Source organism: Nelumbo lutea, chromosome 4 (assembly GCF_056320005.1).
Source record: "Nelumbo lutea isolate HS-2025 chromosome 4, American lotus-T2T, whole genome shotgun sequence".
NCBI classification, from domain to species: domain Eukaryota; kingdom Viridiplantae; phylum Streptophyta; class Magnoliopsida; order Proteales; family Nelumbonaceae; genus Nelumbo; species Nelumbo lutea.
In genome coordinates, this window is record NC_142687.1 from 23234600 (window position 1) to 23243211 (window position 8612).

The 8612-nt window shown below is 40.7% G+C and overlaps 1 long non-coding RNA gene across 1 annotated transcript; it reads left to right on the top strand.

The window, feature by feature from the left end:
* The first annotated feature begins 6378 nt into the window (after positions 1 to 6378).
* LOC148854613 (uncharacterized) lies at positions 6379 to 7948 on the top strand. The gene is made up of 2 exons (XR_016094774.1): positions 6379 to 6745; positions 6908 to 7948. It is a non-coding gene; the product is annotated as an uncharacterized LOC148854613 (long non-coding RNA).
* The last annotated feature ends 664 nt before the right edge of the window (positions 7949 to 8612 follow it).

Below are 8612 nucleotides of genomic sequence, written 5' to 3' on the forward strand. Positions count from 1 at the left end.
TAGGCAATTCTCGCTGATGCAAATCAATTTTATCCATTCTTTCCTTCAGCTTGTCCCCTCACTACTGATCGTGTTAGCCGCCCACAAGACCATCCCATCATCCTCCTTTGCACCGATTTTAATAGGAAAGTGAATAATATCCATGAATTTAGGAAGGTGTATAATAGGAAATTACAATTAAAGAAAGTGTATATCTCTTAAATTAGGAAGGTGTATAATATCTTAATTAATTACATATGAATGTCCATAATATTTTGCTAGACTTTCTCTTGTTAGACTTTCCTTTTTTCTTTATTTTCTTTTTCTTTTACTTACTACTTTTCTGCCCACAACTTGTATATATAGTGTGGTCTTCGGCCCCTCTTGTACATGTTTTTTTTTTATGAGCAAAAATTTCTCCTTGTTCTTCTCCTACTTTGAATTATAGTCTTATGGTCTTATCAGTTGTTTCTTAGTTATTTTTCCCTTTCGTGGTTTTCTTATGATATCAGAGCGGTGTTGAGTTTCACCACTGATCCATTCAGAGGGTGTGTGCCCATCGAACAAGAGGAGTCATGTGACTCATAACAGTGAGGTCCGATGTGTACCGAACCACTTCTTCAATCCAACCGTATTTCGGGTAACCTTTTGTCTGAAGCAATGACTCGGAGCAGTTCATCCACCTCTTTCAAAATTCCATCAGCGATCCAACGTCTATATATTATCTGAGCTTGTCCGATAGTCCAGGTATGCTTCTAAGCCATTCTTAATGGAGAGAACTATCATATTTGGGAAAGGGCTTTTCAAAGAGCTCTAAAATCCAAAAACAAATTGAGTTTCATTGATGGGACTCTAAAGAAAGATAAGGCAGATGACATTGACAAAAATACTTGGGATAAATGCAATGCTATGGTTGTTTCATGGATCTTTAATTGCACCGACAAAAGTATACAAAACACTATAATTTCCTTTGATGATGCTAGAGAGTTGTGGATTGAACTTCAACAAAGATATCATCAAGGACATGGTCCTCGAATATATCAATTGAAAGGGAAATTAAATGAATTCAGACAAGGGTCACTGAGTGTCACGGATTACTATGCTAAATTAAAGGGAATATGGGATCAGTTAGATCAGTATACTAAAACCAATACTTGTGTATGTGGATCGACGTGCAAAACGTTGATCAATATATTGGAAGAAAGAGAGAATGAAAAGGTCTATAAATTTTTAATGGGCATTGATGATCGCTATGGTACTGTTAGATCAAACATTATAATCATGGACCCACCACCCTCACTCACTCGCTGCTTTGCCATGATATCAAGAGAAGAGTTACAATTAAAGGCAGAGCAACGCGAAGATCCAAGGGTACAAGCTCCTGCCTTTGCAAGCCAAGGTAAATTATATCAAAGGGGTCAAACAAGAGAAGGACGAGACTTTGCTGACTTACCCGTAGTCTGTACTCACTGCAAGAGACCTGGACATGACAAATCCCGCCGCTTTGAAATCATCGGGTACCCGGAACATTGGAAGAATCGAAACGGAGGTAAAGCAGGTCATGGTCGAGGACGAGGGAATGGAAATCATGGAGGCAAAGGAGCTACAACCAATGCCATTCAAGGACGAGCAGGTGTTGTCACTGAAGAAGTGGGAGCATCAAACAACACTATATAGATGTCGTCACTCACGCAAGCTCAACTTGATCATTTAATGTCTCTATTGGGTACAGGTGATTCAGAAAACATGATCAATGATGCACTGTCTGGTAAGAAATTTCCCTTGATTCACTTATCAAATTGGATTATTGATAGTGGTGTATCACACCACGTATCTAGTAATCTTAAAGTCTTCGAGAATGTTTGAGAGGCTGGAAGGGACGAAAGAGTCATCATCTCGAATGGGGATTCTTTGAAAGTAAATAAAATAGGGGACATCATGATTAACAGACATATCAAATTAAAGGATGTTCTTTATGTTCCAGATTTTAAATGTAATTTGATACCTTCAAGAAAGTTAAGTGAGGATATGGGTTGTGCTATTACTTACTATTTGAATGTTTGTGTGATACAGAACCCCACCCGACAGACGCTGATTGGACTGGGTGATCTCAAGGATGGCCTGTATTATCTACGAAACACACATAGTGCTCTTGCAATGGCCACTAAGAAGAATATAGAGGAATTATGGCACAAGCGTCTAGGACATCTTTCTGAAAAAAAAAAAATTATCCTACTTATCTGGAGTATGTGGTTTTGACCGTAACGGTAGTTATGTTGAGTATTGTGATATATGTCATCGTGCAAAACATACACAAATTCCTTTTCCTTTAAGCGACAATAAAGCTTCACGTACATTTGAGTTAGTACATTGTGACTTATGGGGTCGATATTATACTCCATCTCTCTCAAGAGCCCATTATTTCTTAACCATCGTGGATGACTTTACACGCACTACATGGGTATATCTTTTGCATGATAAATCAAAAACTCAAAGGGTCTATATGTCCTTTTGTGCTATAGTTAGGAAACAATTTGGGGTCGATATCAAGATAGTTCATAGTGACAATGGAATAGAATTCTTTGGGACTCTCAACGAATTTTGTCTTAACCAAGGAATCATTCATCAAATCTCTTGCGTCGGGACACCGCAATAAAACGGGAGAGTAGAAAGGAAGCACCAACACATCCTCAATGTGGCGAGAGCTTTACGCTTCCAAGCCAATTTACCTTTGAAGTTTTGGGGGGAATGTGTTATGGCAGCAGTTCATCTAATTAACTACACTCCAAGCAGTGTGTTGGGAGGTCGCACACCATTTGAAGTGTTGTTTGGAAAAATATCCAATTATTCTCACATTAAGGTTTTTAGGTGCCTTGCGTATGCCAAAAGGCAAGGCATTGGAAATGATAAGTTTGAAGAATGTGCCGAGAAGTGTATTTTCGTTGGTTTCCCATATGGAAAGAAATGATGAAAAATGTATAATTTGGAGAAAGGAGATATCTTCACATCCCGAGATGTACATTTCTATGAGGAAGTCTTTCCTTTCAACAACAATGAGCCAGTCAGAGGAGAATGATTCCCAAGTGAGGGGGAGCACGTGATTGTGGAAGATGAAAACGAGCCATTTAGGGATAAGAGTCTTGTTGGGGATAATGGAAACCAGCATATAGGTGCAAATGAGGAAGGGGTCCACACAACTAATGAGGAAACAAATTCAAAAGAACATCAAGGAACGAATGCGTCTGACCAAGCTATAGTGAGCACACCACAAAGAAACAAAAATGAACAATATGTTCTGCGACAGGAGCGACCCCAACGAGAAAGAAAATGACCTGGATATTTAAGAGACTATGTGTGTGACGCGATGATACCACCATTCAACGTGAACTCAGTCCGAAAGGCAGCCGCAGGTAAGGCCCATTCTCTAACACACTACATTTGCTATAGTAAATTTAGTTCAACTCATAAAGCCTTTTTAGCGGCCATCGATTCTCATGAAGAGCCAACCAGTTATACACAGGAAGTCAAAGATGAACGATGGATTAAGGCAATGGAAAAAGAAATTAAGGCCCTGGAAGAAAATAAAACATGGGAAATTATGAGTTTGCCTCCAGGAAAGAAAGTGATCGGATGCAAATGGGTCTACAAAATTAAATACAAATCGGATGGAAGTATCGAACGTTTCAAGGCAAGATTAGTTGTACAGGGCTTCACTCAAAGATGGGGAGAGGATTATACAGAGACCTTCGCCCCGGTAACAAAGCATGTGTCTGTTCGTACTTTTTTAGCAATGGCAGTAGCAAAGGGATGAGAACTTCACCAAATGGATGTAAACAATGCATTTCTGCATGGTGACATCAAAGAAGAAATTTACATGAAGCTCCCACTAGGTTTCAGCTCCGAAAAACCAAATGCAGTATGCTGGCTACGAAAATCTCTATATGGCCTAAAACAGGCTTCTAGAAACTGGTTCGCAAAGCTGACAGCATCCTTGCTTGAGTATGGTTTCAGGCAATCCATTGCGGAAAGCACTTTCTTCATATACAGAAAGGGAAAGATCTTTCTTGGTCTCTTGGTGTATGTTGATGACATTATACTAGCTGGGAACAGTTTAGAAACATGTGTAGAGTTCAAGGTGTATCTCAACAGTTGTTTCAAGATAAAGGACCTAGGAAATTTGAAATATTTCCTTGGGATAGAGGTAGCTCGGTCCACTATTGGATTGTTTTTGAATCAACGCAAGTTTGTTTTGGATATTTTGAAGGAAACTGGATTGACTGGATGCAAACCTGTATACACCCCAATTGAGCAAAATCATCATTTGGGGTATGCCAATGGGATTTTTCATCCTGATCCCAATCAATACTGAAGACTGGTGGGACGACTATTGTATCTGACAATCACGAGGCCCGACATTACTTATGTTGTGCATGTGCTTAGCCAATTCTTCCAGCAACCCCAAGTTGAACATTGGAATGGTCTGGTGCGCATTCTGAGATATCTCAAGGGATGCCTAGGGCAAGGTATATTCCTAAATGGTGAGAATGACATGATATTGCGAGGATACTGCGATGCAGATTGGGCAAGCTGCCCTTTGACCAGAAAATCAGTGACAGGATTGTACTTCCAACTTGGTTCTTCTCCTATTCTTTGGAGGAGCAAGAAAAAACCCACAGTGTCTAGATCCTCGGCTTAAGCAGAATATAGGGCCATGGTCATGGCTACTAGTGAAATAGTTTGGTTGCGAAGACTATTGAGTGAATTATTAACACCACAGTTAGGAGCCACTAGTCTTTTCTGTGACAACAATGCAGCTTTACACATTGCGAGCAATCCCGTTTTCCATGAGAGGACCAAACACATCGAAGTAGAGGACCAAACACATTGAAATTGATAGGCGACAATTTCAATTTCTCCTTTGCAAGTTGGGCATTTCGAACCCTCATGCTTCAACTTGAGGGGGAGTAATAGGAAAGTGAATAATATCCCACGAATTAGGAAGGTGTATAATAGGAAATTACAATTAAGAAAGTGTATATCCCCTGAATTAGGAAGGTGTATAATATCTTGATTAGATAGGAAGGTGCATAATATGTTGCTAGACTTTTTCTTGTTAGATTTTCCTTTTTTCTTTTACTTACTATTTTCTACCCACAACTTGTATATATAGTGTGGTCTTCGGCCCCTCTTGTACATGTTTTTTTTTTATGAGAAAGAATTTCTCCTTGTTCTTCTCCTACTTTGAATTATAGTCTTATGGTCTTATCAGTTGTTTCTTAGTTATTTTTCCCTTTCGTGGTTTTCTTAGATTTGGTCACCACAAATGGCTTGAACTTGACCGGATTCTTTTGATCTTCGACACCTCTCTGGGAGTTTCCATCAGTGTTCTTCCTTTCTACCTTTCTTTCCATTATTGTATATTTTATCAAGAGCCATGTCAATCTTGTTTTCTTTCTTTTCATAGAACTCTGCTCTGAGCCAAGGACCCAAAGCTCCGGGGTAAAACTTTTGTTTCCACCGGCGAAGTGGAGTGTCATCTTCTTCCGAGTCTAAGTCGGAGCTCGCCTCATCACCTTTTTCCTCACAGTTCTTGTCACCATGCCTCATCACCTTTTTCCTTACCTAATCACGTACTAGCAATTTTGACTTCTTACTAATGTTCTTTTATTCCCAGCATAAAAATGTATAATGACCGATTTATTAAAAAAAGTGACATTATTAAAAGAACAACATTATCCCATCATGTATTAAGTTTTTAGTGCAAATGAATAAATAATTCAGTAAAGAATCATTTCTTTGATTAAATAAAAGGGTTTTTATATTTCTGTCCATCCTATAAATGTTAGTTTCACAAACATTATCACAGCTTGAAATTAATGCTAATAACAGGCGGATATTGATATTTAGGTGGAGGTATTTAAAATTTTGAATTGTTGTAATTCAGTGAAATTAGGAATTATGAGGTGGAGTACTGTCTACTGTTTAAGAATCAATCTTTCATGCAATACCCCCGCTACAGCGCTACTGTCAAAAAAAACGAACGTGGATTAACCCACCGACTTACCCACCCCTACTTACGTTTTTTTTATTTTTCAAGCACACCCTTTAGACTCGTCTAATAGACTTTAGCATAACGAAAATACGAATCTTCTGTAAATGACCAGAAAGTGAATTTCTTGGAAACCTAAGGGTAAATTACAGATACGGGCCTCGAACTTTATTTTTTCAAAAATGTCCCCTAAACTTCTGAATTTCAGTACTCTACCCTTATTTATTAACGGAGTTGATTATAGTGTAAAATGGATCTCCGCGAAAACTCTACGCATATAATCCAGCCGCATATTCGGAATATATTCCGCATCTGTACGTTAAATTCACAGACAAATGTTGCCTGCGGCTAGATAATCGATTTGAGTTTTTTCGTTGCAGGGAATCCCGTCGCAGAGAGGGTTTTGGGTTACTGCGCTTCCAAACCCCCGTCGTAGACGAAGAAGTAAAAGAGTTCATCATCGTCCTCCCTTTTGAGGTTTCTCACACCTTCTGTTAATGCGTTCCTCTCAGTTTCCCGCCGAATGCTTCGAAGACAAAAGAAAAAGAACAACAAAGAGGGGTTTGCCGCAATTAAAGAAATCGCTTCAAACAATTAAAGCCTTCATCGAAGGTAATTGAAATTTCATGAGTTAAGAGTTCTGTTTTTGTTGTCCAGGATTTGTCGCAAACCAGAAAATGCCCAGATTGATACAGATCAGAGAATGCCGAGACGGAGGTAGGTTAAACCGACGAGTATAATTTATCAGCGGTGAGAAACATGCAATTGATTGTTGCGTTTAATTTATCAGCGGATTAACAAGTTTCCTTCTTCATTTTCATTGCATATGGATTAACTGGCTTTCTTCTTCATGCCATTGCCTCTCTCAATGGGATTCAGTCTTCCTAGTTGTGAACCCAATGTATCCCGTAGATCTTGGTAACCAAACAATTTTCGTCAATGTTCTTCTTTATTTTTCTTTGCCCATTAAGGCCGTCTTCCAGTCATTCGATGCAAGGCAACGAAAGTCGTGTTTTCCTATCAATTAATTTCTTGTCAAAAGTTTTAACTTATTGATGACGTAAGAAACGACTACCCCGGAAAACACCGGGAAAATGCATGCGTAGTCGGCCCACCAATCACCATATTCCTTACACCTAATTACCCCGGAAAACACTTGGGAAGGAAGCTTGCATCCTCTTTGAAGCTTCTACCTGGTGCGCGTCTACTATAAACCACGGAGCTCCGCTTATGAAGCACCAGCCACCAAGAGGGGAGACCAAGCCTCCGAGGGAGTCGATCCGTCGCCAAATAAGCAAATCTAGTGTCGTAATCTGAGGCATAAAATGGTATTCAGCGTTCAAACATTATTTCTATCATTTCAATTCTTGGCTTTGAGAGTGCGCAAGAGACTACTACCACAAGTGAATCTGAAGGCGCCATCTCTTCTTCCCATCACAAACAAACTGCCACATGAAGTGCGGACACGGCCGGAGGAGCTGATTTGTGCATTATCGTTTATGACCGTGGTGTCCCTTATACAGCTGCCCTACGAATATATCGACGGCAACCCAATCCCCACCATCATATTTGGAGGCCAACCCTCCACCTTTCATGCTTTTCTATTATCACTCGTATTCTCATTCTCGGGCGCAGCTTGCACCATGATGCTCAGAGAAGACTACCCAAAAGCGGCCAGATATTGCAGGCGCTTTGGCATCGCTGCTTTCTCTTTTGCTGTGCTCATTTTCTTGTGGGCCGCTCTTCCTGATGCATTCAGGCTCATTTCGTCCCTTACTTGCACGCATCCTTAAGTATAGCGTGTGACTTTCGGTGTGAAAATGAAGTCATGTGACTCATATTTATATGTCTATATTTCATGTATTAGTATATGCAAATTAAATAAATAAATAAAATAAAATCTCATAAATATTTTTTATATATGACAATTATCATGGAGGGTGATTTGGATCGACCTCGTAGCACGGGTACACGTGGGCGTGACCTTGTTCAAGCGATGACTCAGCATGACACACAGCAAGCGCAGTCGTAACTCGGAGGGAATGTCCCATCAAGTTCAGTTTGGCAATTCGTCGAGAGTCGCCTGGCCTGCACCTCCTCCCCGAGGCTAAGGCACCCCGAGCTACCTCCGAGCTTGGAGCCCCCTGAACTTTCCTAATACTCGAGCAACTCCTAGTGGATCTCAGGTCATTCCCAGACAGGAACACCCCGATTCACCTCTAGATACCTCGAGGTGAATATACTTCAGGCTAAACAGCTCGGCATAGTTTGCCATAGGCAGTTCATCGCTTGCAGGATAGCCCGACACAGGGTAACTCGTGAAAGAGCAGTTCGACATATTGCAGGAAGATCTCTTGCCCGACCACCATACCCGACAAATCTGGGGATAGCAACCACGTCCCTCATCAAACAGTGTCGTGCCTGCCACCTTTAGAGGGTGCCTTACACCTAACAGGCACATACCCTGCAATGACGGCCCCGCGCGTGCCACCTCAGCCCTGCCTGTAACGGCTGCGGTAGGCTGACAGTGGGGGTTATACCTGCCTGTCAGAGGCCAGTGGACCTGATGCAACGGAATTCTGTT